Source organism: Diabrotica virgifera, chromosome 9 (assembly GCF_917563875.1).
Source record: "Diabrotica virgifera virgifera chromosome 9, PGI_DIABVI_V3a".
NCBI classification, from domain to species: Eukaryota; Metazoa; Arthropoda; class Insecta; order Coleoptera; family Chrysomelidae; genus Diabrotica; species Diabrotica virgifera.
The window spans coordinates 61,456,099-61,468,959 of NC_065451.1; the positions used below are offsets into that span (position 1 = coordinate 61,456,099).

At 30.9% G+C, this 12,861-nt stretch overlaps 1 protein-coding gene across 2 annotated transcripts in view; it reads left to right on the plus strand.

Moving 5' to 3' along the window:
• LOC126892510 (uncharacterized) overlaps nucleotides 1–12,861 on the plus strand; it is a 301,445-nt gene that overhangs the window by 260,790 nt on the left and 27,794 nt on the right. The window lies entirely within an intron of this gene.

Here is a 12,861-nt window from a genome sequence, read left to right on the forward strand (position 1 = left end):
CGCTTTTACCCTGGGGGTGGATGCCACCCCTTCTCGTGAGTGAAAACTATTTTATTAAAAATAATCCCACTAATCGATAGAGGGACAAATTTTAAGCAAAATTTGTTACTTCTAATTATTAAAATAAATCAATACTTTTTGAGTTATTAAAGATCAAAGATTTGAATTTTTCGTGAAATAAATGCATGATGTAAAGCGGTTTTTCGTGAATAATTCAAAAACTGTAAGTTTTATCAAAATAGTTATGATTACCAAAATTGAAGATAATAAAAAATAAAAGAGATTTATTATTCGAAAAACCTTTGAGAATTAATAAAAAGTGAGTTATAGGTGATGGAATGTATATTTTTTTCGGCTAGTACCCAAATCTAAGTATTCAAGCTCAAATAACGGGAAAACGGTGCATTTTATAAAATATATTTACTAAACACTTGCCAAAGTACTCAAGAATACCTATCAAGTGAGCTCCAGATGAAGTTTATAACATCAAAGCTAAGCAAGTGATGATGAAAATAAGAGAACCCTTTCGAGTTTTTAGGAAAAAGTGAAAATTAAAACATACGCTATTTATATATTTATTATGAAATTTGTTAAAAGAATAATTTTTAAAGGAATTTCGGGAATGAAGTTAGGATTATAATTTATTATCAAGTTCGTTTTATTACAATTTAAATATAACAAGTTAAAAATGCGAGCATTATTATAACGAAAACTTTGTTTTTATGTATTTAAATTCCTAATATGGAAAATTGCTATTATGAAAAGTTGTTTAGAATTAAAAATTATGTTTAATGTGCAATTATATCCTACTATTTAAATATTGTGAGCTATAAAGGCACTTTATTGAGCGAATTTCTTGAGCGAAATTCATATTTTTTACACATCGACTGAAATCGATACAATTTTATATAATCTTATATTTATGATTGCATCTTGGATTTTAGACGGTGCAGATCTTTTTATGAAGAATAATTTTTGTTCGTAAAATTAATAATAAAAGAGTTATAAATGAAAATGATGATTGGTAGGTATCTCTAATTTGAGAAAAATATTAAATATTTTCTTTTTATTAGAAGAATGTAGATAATAGTTACATTATTATAATAATTATTAATTATTTCATTATAATAATAACAACTATTGCATATATTAGAACACAGTTTTTAATTCCAAACAAAAGGTACTTTAATCTTGAGCGAAATTCATATTTTTTAAAATACCTCCTATAATATAGATACAATTTGCTATCTGATGATTGGGTCGTAGGTTTTAGTGTCCCATAAATTAAAAATAAAAAAGTGTCCCATAATATTTTTGTCCAACTTAAGTAGACACACTGTATATTAAACAATATAATATACATAATACATAAATTATTGGGTAGACAGCACCAAAAATTTGTAACCTGCCATTTAACATTACTTACATTAAAATTAATAAGTAATATTTATTTATTTGATATTTCAATTCTTTTACAGTTTATATGAAGTAATATATTTTTGAAATAATATGAAATTTTCATTAACATTTTTACGTACAGTGTCTCCATTGTAGAATTATCTCGCTATTTAAAATTGTTAAAAAATCATAAATTGCGGTTCCGAGGTGCAACTTGTCTTTGAGTTCGGTTATCTCGAAGATGGTTTGAGATATAGAAATGCCGTTTAAAGATTTGGATTCAGGAGACAAAACTACATTGAAATCGGTACATAAGCTCCAGATATTGCAGGGGTGGCAACGCAGGAACGAACGAACGGACTTTGCGAATTTATAAACGAAATCAAAATTTTCGTTGAAAATACTATTTATTTTTCACTTTCGCTGTCACATTCACTAAAATCGCTATCATAATTATTTTCATCACTTTCGCTATTATGAATGTCATCATCAGCTTGCTCATCATCCATCTCATCGTCTGTTTCATTCTCAAAAATAATATCTCTAACAATCTCTGACATTTGAGGCCTTTCAAACCATTTGAATTTATATGTGTTATCTTCAGCAAGTTCCCAACCATTTTGTTCAATAACCAGATGTGTTGGATTTTTTTTATAGGCGTTCAACCAAATACTTGTAATGTATCGTGCTCGTAAAAGATGTTGATATAGCTCCGATTGAGATGGATATATTCAATACAAACGCCGACTCCGAAATGACAGTAGCAAGTACCTATACAATAGCGTCAATTTAAGAGCACATGCGTGAAGTTACGAATGATAAAAATAACATATTATTATTTATTAAATGCATGTTACTAAAATATTATTTTTATATTATTTCGATATTTAATTGAATTTTTTCTATCGACATAAACTTAGTGGCGGTTCTAGCCAGGGGCAGGGGGCAGTTGCCCCACCCTTCAGTTTTTACAGTACTTTTGTATTATAATTTTCGTTAAAAAGGCACGTTATCTTGTTTATTCAGCGGTTGTGTTCCCTTTCCCCTCACTTTTTTTGGTCTAGAACCGCCCCTGTATAAACTGAATATGTACAGAAACTGAGGGTGTCCAATAATGGGCACATTTGACATAATATTCAAATACATTTTTGCTATATATTATATAAATGTCTTTTTACAATTTTAAAAACTTATTAAAATAAAAATAAAATATTATAAAAATTTTTGGAGCCTAAACTTTGAAAAATGTTTGTAGCATAATATTTAATGGTATCAACTTTTCCGGGAGCTCATTTGATACATATTTCTAAGTACTTTGACAAGTGTTCAGTAAATATATTTTATAAAATGCACCGTTTTCCCGTTATTTGATCGAATACATAGATTTGTGTACTAGCCGAAAAAAATATATATTCCATCACCTATAACTCACTTATTATTAATTCTCAAAGGTTTTTCGAATAAGAAATCTCTTTTATTTTTTATTATCTTCAATTTTGGTAATCATAACTATTTTGATAAAACTTCCAGTTTTTGAATTATTTACGAAAAACCGCTTTACATCATGCATTTATTTCACGAAAAATTAAAATCTTTGATCTTTAATAACTCAAAAAGTATTGATTTATTTTAATAATTAAAGGTAATAAATTTTGCTTAAAATTTGTCCCTGTATCGATTAGTGGGGTTATTTTCAATAAAATAGTTTTCACCTCTGAGAAGGGGTGGCATCCACCCCCAGGGTAAAAGCGCACGTTGGCACCATATCAGTTTTATTTCTTGAGGTATGCACTAACTACTCACCAATTTTCATGTAAATCGATGGAGGTTTAACAAAATAGGAGGTGAAAACCTTTAATGACTGCGTTAACTTTCCCCTTTCATCCCTTATTGCTACTCCCTGTATCCACTGAGGTGTCAGCCTGAAAGGGGTCATAATTATCAACATACAATAGACACATTTCACATGCCAAACTCCATATTACTTATGACGATGGTTTCTCGCCTCTAGCTCTTAGACTATTATTACTATTAACATAAAAACAACTGGTCAAAGTTATATCGTAAAATTCTTATATCATCTATTTCAACTACCGAATTCACTGTCCAATTCACACAGTAACACACTTCGCGAAACACAAACACATTACTAGACCAGGGTAATAAGCTGGAAATACACCATGTTCGGGACACTCAAAGATCCAGGTAGCTGCCTACTTTTTTAGTTATTGTATAACCCAGGGGTGGGCAAACTTTTTTTAGTAAGGGCCACAAAATATTTTTGGTCTATTACAGAGGGCCGCAAAATTTGTTACCTTAACATGTTCGAATTTTTAACTTTTTACTAATTTTGTTTAGGGGGGGGGGCATGGTTTGAAATCAACATTTCAAACACCTTTTCTTGAATTTTCTTTGAAATGATGGTAGAATTATTTTATTTTTAATTCAAATAAACATATATTCAGTACAATCCAAAGATTATTCAAAAAAAATTCAAGACCAAATATTGAAAAATAAGCCAACGGTGGCAAACTTTTAGAGGCAGTTTAAAAAAATGGATTTTGCAATAGAACTCGTCAATGCATCATATGAAACAACAAATTAAAAATATTTTATTAGCTTATGAGTTTCTCGAGGTAACGATGTTGAGTTTTTGTTTTAATGATTTTTGAGTTTTTGATATCACTCAAAATACAAGTCAAAATAATGAAATTTTTATAAAAAAGGGTGAAAATCAACATATTTATTATTGTTAACTAAAACATATCTCAACAGAGTTATCTCACGAAATGTCTAAAGAAAAGCTGTGAAAAATTTCTGGTGGATCTGTCAAGTAGGTAGTTTTTGAGTTACAATGTCCACCACCTTTGAAAAGAGCAGTTTTGAGAAAAACGCGTTTGGTTTGAGAACTTCTATTTCAATTTGTTTTTTGTCTGTCAAATCGTAAAGTGACGCACGCCGGAATATGTTTTTGAAACACAGAGTAATTTACAATAGAGACGGGAATAGCTGTTGAACGTTTCTCACTACGCTCAAGCTACTGCAAAGCGAGTCGAAGGTAGGGATATTAAATATGCTTTACTTTCGGTAATTTTACTCCGGTCAAGCTGAAAATTTTAGAGAGTATTCTTGAAGTTTATTTATTTATTTATGTACTTTCATTTAAAATAATAAAAAAATCAAAAATTTCAAATTTTTCAAACCGTAACCCTCCCCCCAAACAGCATTCGGACTTAATTAAGCATGGTATTTCCCTCAAATATACATATTATGTGTATCTATATATTTATTTATTTTTATTTTATCTATGAACCTATTTATTTTTTCCCTAATATTGTTCTGAAGCTATTTCCTTGTGACATCTTATGCAATTTACTATTTTATTTGGGAATAAGCCACAATTTATGTTTGAGATTAAATTTATTTGACGTTTCGATTTCCACTTCGGAAAGCGTTATAAAAAAACAAAACATTAATAAATTAAGCATTTATTTAATTAGTTTAATTTATTAATGTTTTGTATTTTGATAACGATTTCCGAAGTGGAAATCGAAATGTCAAATAAATTTAATTTCAAACTTAAATTGTGGCTTATTCCCAAATAAAATAGTAAATTCTATTTTCACATTGCTATTAGTTACTTAAATATTTGAAGGGAAATTCCGCGCTTAAATAGATGCAAACACGTATCATACGTAATATGCAACACGCGTTAATCAAATCAAAATAAACAAAGATATAAATTTGAAAAATCTTAGATTTGAAAAAACCTTCATTGTTTTTGTTTTCTTTGAAAGAATTAAATAATATAAAAATATGCACGATGATTTAATCCTATTGAACGAATAATTAACAATATTAGTTATAATTGAAATGACGTTGGCGTTGACTACTTGCAAAACATTTTTGCACAATACCTGCTTATGGATTAAGCAGTAAAAAATAATAACTGATGTTCTGGAAATTGTTCATAGACGTAATCTTTAAGTTTTCTCAATATTACAATATTTGCTTCTCTTAAATTTGGCGCTCCGTCAGTTGTTACACTTACTAGGTGGTTACAGCTTTAATTTAAAATTTTCCAAACAGTTCCAAACTACTTAAAAAATATCGTTTTCATTTGTTGAAATTTCGTGGATTTCATTCAGGGAGCCGACAAAACTCTGCCGGAAACCCAAATAATTGCCCGCGAAAGTGTTAATTAATAGCTGAATTATCTATATTTATTTATTAATATTAGCAATAACTAAAAAAAAATATTTAAATGGAAATAATTCACTTTTTTTCCTCGGGCCGCAAAAAATGTATAAAGGGCCGCATGCGGCCCGAGGGCCGCACTTTGCCCACCCCTGGTATAACCTATAGGATGAAAACCTACCTGTTTCCTGCCTAGAGTTCGCGTCCGTTTTTTAATTATTAACAATTTAGTGCAAAAATCGCGATTTTTTCGATTTTTTGCTTCCCTTTCAAAAGCTAAATAGTTGACATAAAATTTCAAAATTTAATTTTTTAGAACATTAAAAAACCTTCAAAATGCCGATTTTTGAAAGTAAAAAATTAATTTGTTTCTACGCAAACTGCAAAATAAATGAAAATCGTTATTTGTTAATAACTTTTACTAAAACTACCTTAGAACTTTAGTGTTTCACCCAAAGTTGGGTATTGGGATACTTAATAAACACTCAAAATTTGAGATCGATCCATTAATTAGTTTAAGAGTTATTCTAATTGTTTATCCCAGAGACCTTTATTTTGCAATAACATAAGACAAAAATAATGAAAATAGGGCAATTCTGAGTATGCCAAATGAAAGTAGACAACTGATACTATCAAAATGTACTAGAAAAGATATCTAATAATATAGTCAAAAATGCTAATGCCAAATTTGTGAAATTTTGTAGTTTTAAAACATTTAGAATAACTTTAAAAATATTGTCTGTAAAAAAAGGCATTTTACATATTACAAAAGCTGGTATTTTACACGATTTTTAAAAAATGTAGTTTAACTGGTGACTAGTCGTGGTAAGTGAAGGGGGAGCTGGGAGCCCACAAATGCACGAGTTCAAATACTAAAAAAAAGCAACTTAAAACTACTATCATTTTCTATATCTCGGGATCTATTGAATATACTTTGATCGTTCTTTTTTTAAATCGTATGTAATTTTTCTGTACATTTCAAATATGTAATTTGTCTAGATATTTATTAATTAATAAACAGTCTAATTTGTTTAAACAATTTTTGAAAAAATAATTTTTTCCCAAAAATCCATGATTTTATTCATACTATCCCTATTAATCATAGAAAAAGTTAAGGCATACTTTAATAAATAAATTATCTTCAATAAATAATTATTTAATAAAAATCATTTATTTATTAAAGTGTACTTTAACTTTTTCTGTGATCATTAATGATACTATGACTAAAAAAATAGATTTTTGTAAAAAAAATATTTTTTCAAGAAACAAAGTAGTTTCTTTATTAATTAATAAATTTAAAAACAAATAAAAAGCATATAATTTGTAATGTAAGTAAAAATTATATACCAATTAAAAAACGAAAGATTAAAATCCATTGAGTTGATCCGGAGATACAGCAAATTATATTCGTTTGAAATTGCTTCTTCGGTATTTAACTCGCTGGATTTGTAGGTTCCCCTAGTAATCGTTTGCACTATATTTTTGAAAAATCGTAGAGGGTGCTGTGAAGGTATAATATTTGTGCACATTTTTTAAGAAAAAAAACAAATCCCCTTCTTTAAAATGGCATTAATGAGATTCCTTATTTATTATAAACAAATTAGCTGTGAATTAAAAAAAACATATGGCTAACTCTGTCCCAAATTAGCCCAGGCTAAATTTTTTTATTTGAAAATTCGTGTTAAATACTATCTTTTCGGATATATAAAAAGATTGTTTCTACGGACAACATTTTTAAAAATATTCTAAATGTTTATAAACTACAAAATTTGACTATGTTAATCATTTTTTATCTTTTTTTAATACATTTTGATACTATTACTCTTCTACTTTCCTTTGGCATACTCAAAATTATTCTATCTTCATTATTTTCTGTCTTATCTTATTGCAAAATAAAGGTCTCTGGGATAAACAAATAAAATAACTCTTAAACTAATTAATGGATCAGTCTCAAATTTCGAGGGTTTGTTAAGTACCCCAATATCCAACTTTAGGTGAAACACTAAAGTTCTAAGGTAGTTTTAGGAAAAGTTATTAACAAATAACGATTTTCACTTATTTTGCAGTTTGCGTAGCAACAAATTAACTTTTTAACTTTCAAAAATCGGCATTTTGAAGGATTTTCAATGTTCTAAAAAACTGAATTTTGTAGTTTTATGTCAACTATTTAGCTTTTGAATGGGGTGAAAAAAATCGAAAAAATCGCGAATTTTGCACTAAATTGTTAATAAATAAAAAGCGGACGCGAACTCTAGGCAGGAAACAGGTAGGTTTTCTTCTTATAGGTCTACAATAACTAAAAAAGCAGTCAGCTACATGGATCTTTGAGTGTCCCGAGAAAATCCTTATTACCCTGGACTATACCGCTTTTACAGCTTAAGCGCCGGACTCCACTTGCGATTTTCTAGTTGCGCGATTGTTTTGTCGCGAATATTGAAAACATTGTTTCAAATACAAGTCAATCCACGATTATTTAGTTGCAAATGGATTGACTTGTATTGGAAACAATGTGTTCAATCTTCGCGACAAAACAATCGCGCGACTACAAATCGCAAATGGAGTCCGGCGCTAAAGGTCACTAAGACATGAACTAAGGATGTTTTTTGTTTAACACTAGTCAATTTAATTAATAATAAGCGTTTGCGTAATGTGTAACTTTTAAACTATAAGCGTAACACAGAATAAACTTGATACTTTAAAATAACACTTATTACATCCAAACTCGTGGATACCTAAGCTATGACTTTTTCAAAACTAAGCAAGAGACGGTACTATAACTAAATAAAAGCGGCTTTCACACTAGATAGAGTCTATGTTCTTACTTACAACACAAATACGCGAGAGTTTAAACTCTAAAACTAATAAATGCAGCGTGCAGACTCGATAGATTCTGAAATAATATTATCTGCATTCAAATTATAACTGCCTCGCCTATCGGGGGTTCGGGGAACATCTATTTGGTAGGTAAAAACCCCTTTTAAACATAAAAATTATTTTACTACCAGAAGCGTAGGAACCACGCATATAAAAACGAATAAATATATGTAATTATTTAATTTATACTTTTTATCTCCTACCAACAAAGTGTTCAGCTCTTCTGGGAGCAGGTGTAAGTCAGTTTCTATTTCATAACCTTAAAATTGCATCCTTTTCCCTTTTCACCCTCTAGCTTGTTAAGCCAGTAAAATAGCCACTTCGCTAAAGCCACCATTTTTAAAGGGTGATAGGATATCATTTCAATTCATAATATTGAATATGATAGGCAAAGTTTAAATTAATAGACTTCGATATCCATGTTATATCTTGAAATTTCTTGTAGTACAACCAAAGATACCGCATGATCTAACCATGTTTAAACAATTATTCTAAACCACAAACCCTAAGATTAAATAACCACTCATGACACATTTAACTCTGGTATGAGTTGGATGGTACCAATCGTTGGACAAACTTGTCTATTTTTCGAACTAGGAGATGTATGATCCCTTAAAGTGTGTATAATCTTTAATTAATATCTACCTCGTGTTATCACATTTTAATAGTTTAATACTTTTATGAGATAATCTAAAGGTTTTACAACCAAATATGTGGCTAGTGTCAACTACTTTCAAGATATATTACTGATGATGGTCCGACTGCACCGAAAACGTTTTAAAGATAATTATGATCCGTTTGGATAATTTTTGAACTTTAATAACAATATACCGTCATACATAAAAAGTTTTTACTTCATTGTAAGGTTGAAAATTAAAAAATATTCTTTACTTCTTTAAAAAAACTTATTGTGGATTTTGATTTTGTGACAACTTGCTCAAAAACTTGTATCACATTGCTTTCCCAGACCTGAGGATGTTGTGTCAGAAACCATTGTTGTCTGTTGAGACACCATGTGGGACAAATCAAAATCATTTATCCCCAGGTCTGATGGTATCCTTCAATATTTGTACTTACGTGCACACGATACAGCGGTAGACAGGCTCGAGAGAAGAAGCCTAAAATGGTTCGGTCACTTACTTAGAATGGACGATCAACGATGGCCAAAGAAACTCCTGAAATGGAAACCCCCAGGTAGGAAGAAAAGGGGAAGACCAAGACTATCCTGGAATGACACGATAAGGAAGGCCATGGAACACCGAGATTTGGAAGAGGAAGATGCCCAGGATAGAAATAGATGGCGGTTAGGTGTGGGGATGCGGCGTCAGCCGATATGACACCCCGTATATATATATATATATATATATATATATATATATATATACGTGTTAAATAGTAAAAGTTATACATTTAAAGAACCAGAACAAATGGATTGCTTTTTCACTTAAATATTTTATCAGGAAACCCTAAAATATAATTAATTAGTTTTTGATAGTTAAACTATGCTAATAAAACAAGTGTTAGTTTATAACAAACTTCTCTAAAAACTTCTTCGAATGAAAACAAGTAAGTAAACTTTTTACACTTTGTAATGGGCATGCGACAAGCACGGTTTTTTTCCAAAGGACATGATTTTGCATGAAAAATATCGAACACAAAATATGAAACACGTGTCCAGTTCGGTAGTTTCACCAAAATAGGGCACCTTAATATACATATTTATATACAATGATTTAAGCATGCTGCAAAGTATAAAATATGTACTTTCACAATTATACAGGGTGTTTGGTACATAATGGGCCATAGTCTAACCTTAGATTCCTGAGATTAATATAGGTCGATTTAAGCTAACTTACTTTAGTACAAAAGTTGATAATAACCGAAATAAAGTTAAAGTCAAAGTTAAACTGTTATTTTATTTATTTTTGAATATTTCCTGACAGGCATGGGACAACAACACGAAATTTGGTAAGTAATGCTGGTATTGTATTGTCTACTAAATTATGTTAAAAAAACGTTTCTGGCTACTACCAGAGGCGTACGACGGGGGAACGTGAATGGTTGACCCTTCCCAAATTCTACGCCACTGGTGGAATTGCTATTTTGGTGCAATTTTTTGATTCTCCAATACTTTCTATTCAAAAAACATGCGTTGCATTCGTAACGATAAAGCCATTATTTTTCGAAATATTTGATGCTAAAAACGAAGGAGCATAATACATTAATCAAAATAAGTGTGCCTTTCCATTTTTAACTTCAAATATCTCGAAAACTAATGACTTTATCGTTACGAATGAAGAGAATATTATTTGCATAGAAAGTATTGGAGAATCTAAAGCAGCAGTTTCATCAGTGGCGCAGAATTTGGGAAGAGTCAACCATTAGATTGCCCCTGTCGTACGCCTCTGGTAGTAGACAGAAACGATTATTTAACATAATTTAGTAGGGTATAAAGTACCTACACTTTCTGACAAGTGCCAAAAGGATATGTCAAATAGTTTTATAGTACCGGGCACACATAGTTCTTCTATCTATCTATCAGCGAGGTTCCTACAGCCTCTGCCGCTTCTCGCATTTCGACCGCCATCGTTTTCTGTCCATCCATTCGTCTTCTTTGATGGCTCTATCTTTCATGATGTGCCGTACATTTTCTTCCCAGGCAACTGAAGGTCTTCCCCTTCTTCTTCTTTGGTGTGGTATGTAATTTAAAGCTTTCTTTGGCCATCTATCTTCATTCATTCGTTTCACGTGACCATACCACACTAGTTGTCTAGTTTCAATTTTATCTACACTGGAATATACAGTATGTGTCCTCCTTCTAATATCTTCATTCCTGATGTGATCTTTTTTAGATACACCACACGCTCTCCTTAGATAATCCATTTCTACTACTTCTATTCTTTTCCTATCTTTTTTTTGTCATCTGCCAAACTTCTGCCCCATAAGTCATAATAGGCTCTACCAAGGTACGATAGATTGTCAATTTCGTTTCTTGCCTTATATCTTTAGACCACAGTAGAGAGCTCAGAATGTTTACCGCTTTTTTGCCCTGCTGCGTTCTCTTTTCGATGTCTCTTTTGGTAGTGCCTTCTTTAGATATTATAGATCCGAGATATTTATATTCATTACATCTTTTCGTGGTTCTAATTTCTAACTCTGGATCTTCTTCATCATCCCCTATTTTAAGATACTCTGTCTTTGACATATTCATATTGAGGCCCCATTTTTCATATTCTTTCTTTAGTTTTCTAAACATGTAGTCCATGTCTTCCTCATCATTCGCTACGACTACCTGATCATCTGCAAAAAACAACACATAGTTCTTAAAGTTTTAAATAAAAAAAAATTATTAAAAAAAAAGAATACTTTAAAATAATTTGACATATCCGTGTCATACTTGGCAGAAAGTGTAGGCACTGTACATCCTACAATGTTGAATAATCGTTTCTGGCAACTACCAGAGGCGTACGACAGGGGAAAGCGAATGGTAGACCCTTCCCAAATTCTACGCTACTGATGAAACTGCTATTTTAGCATAATTTTTAGATTCTCCAATACTTTCTATGCAAATAATATACTCTTCATTCGTAACGATAAAGTCATTATTTTTCGAGATATTTGAAGTTAAAAATGAGAAGGCACACTTATTTTGATTAATGTATTATGCTCCTTCGTTTTTAGCTTCAAATATCTCGAAAACTAATGGCTTTATCGTTACGAATGAAGAGTGTATTTTTTACATAGAGAGTATTGGAGAATCAAAAAATTGCACTAAAATAGCAATTCCGCCAGTGGCGTATAATTTGGGAAGGGTCAACCATTCACATTCCCCCGTCGTACGCCTCTGGTAGTAGCCGGAAACGTTTGTTTAACATAATTTAGTAGGGTGGACAGTACCAGCACCACTTACCAAATTTTGTGTTGTTGTGCCATGCCAGTCAGGAATTATTCAAAAATAAATAAAATAAAAGTTTAACCTTGACGTATTTCGGTTATCAACTTTTGTACTAAGGTAAGTTAGCTTAAATCGACCTATTTTAACCTCAGGAATCTAAAGTTAAGCTATGGTCCATTCTTTACCAAACACCCTGTATATTATATAGAATGTTATCTTGATATGAATGTGAATGTCTTGGGTAAGGAAATTGCATGGATTTATAAATTTCATTTTTTACTGTTTTATTTTTAAAGGTCTACTTAAAGAAACTGTTTTTATTCCGAATTAAAGGCTTCTGTATCTGTATCTGTAGGGTAGAGAGGGCGAGTCAAGTCCCACAGCACTTAGGACACAATTGACCCATTGTACATCCTCCCAGGGGGTTGTTGTCTTTAGTTAATTGTCCATGCTTCCATTTCCAGGAAGGTAGACAAATCACCTGGGGACATTTCACC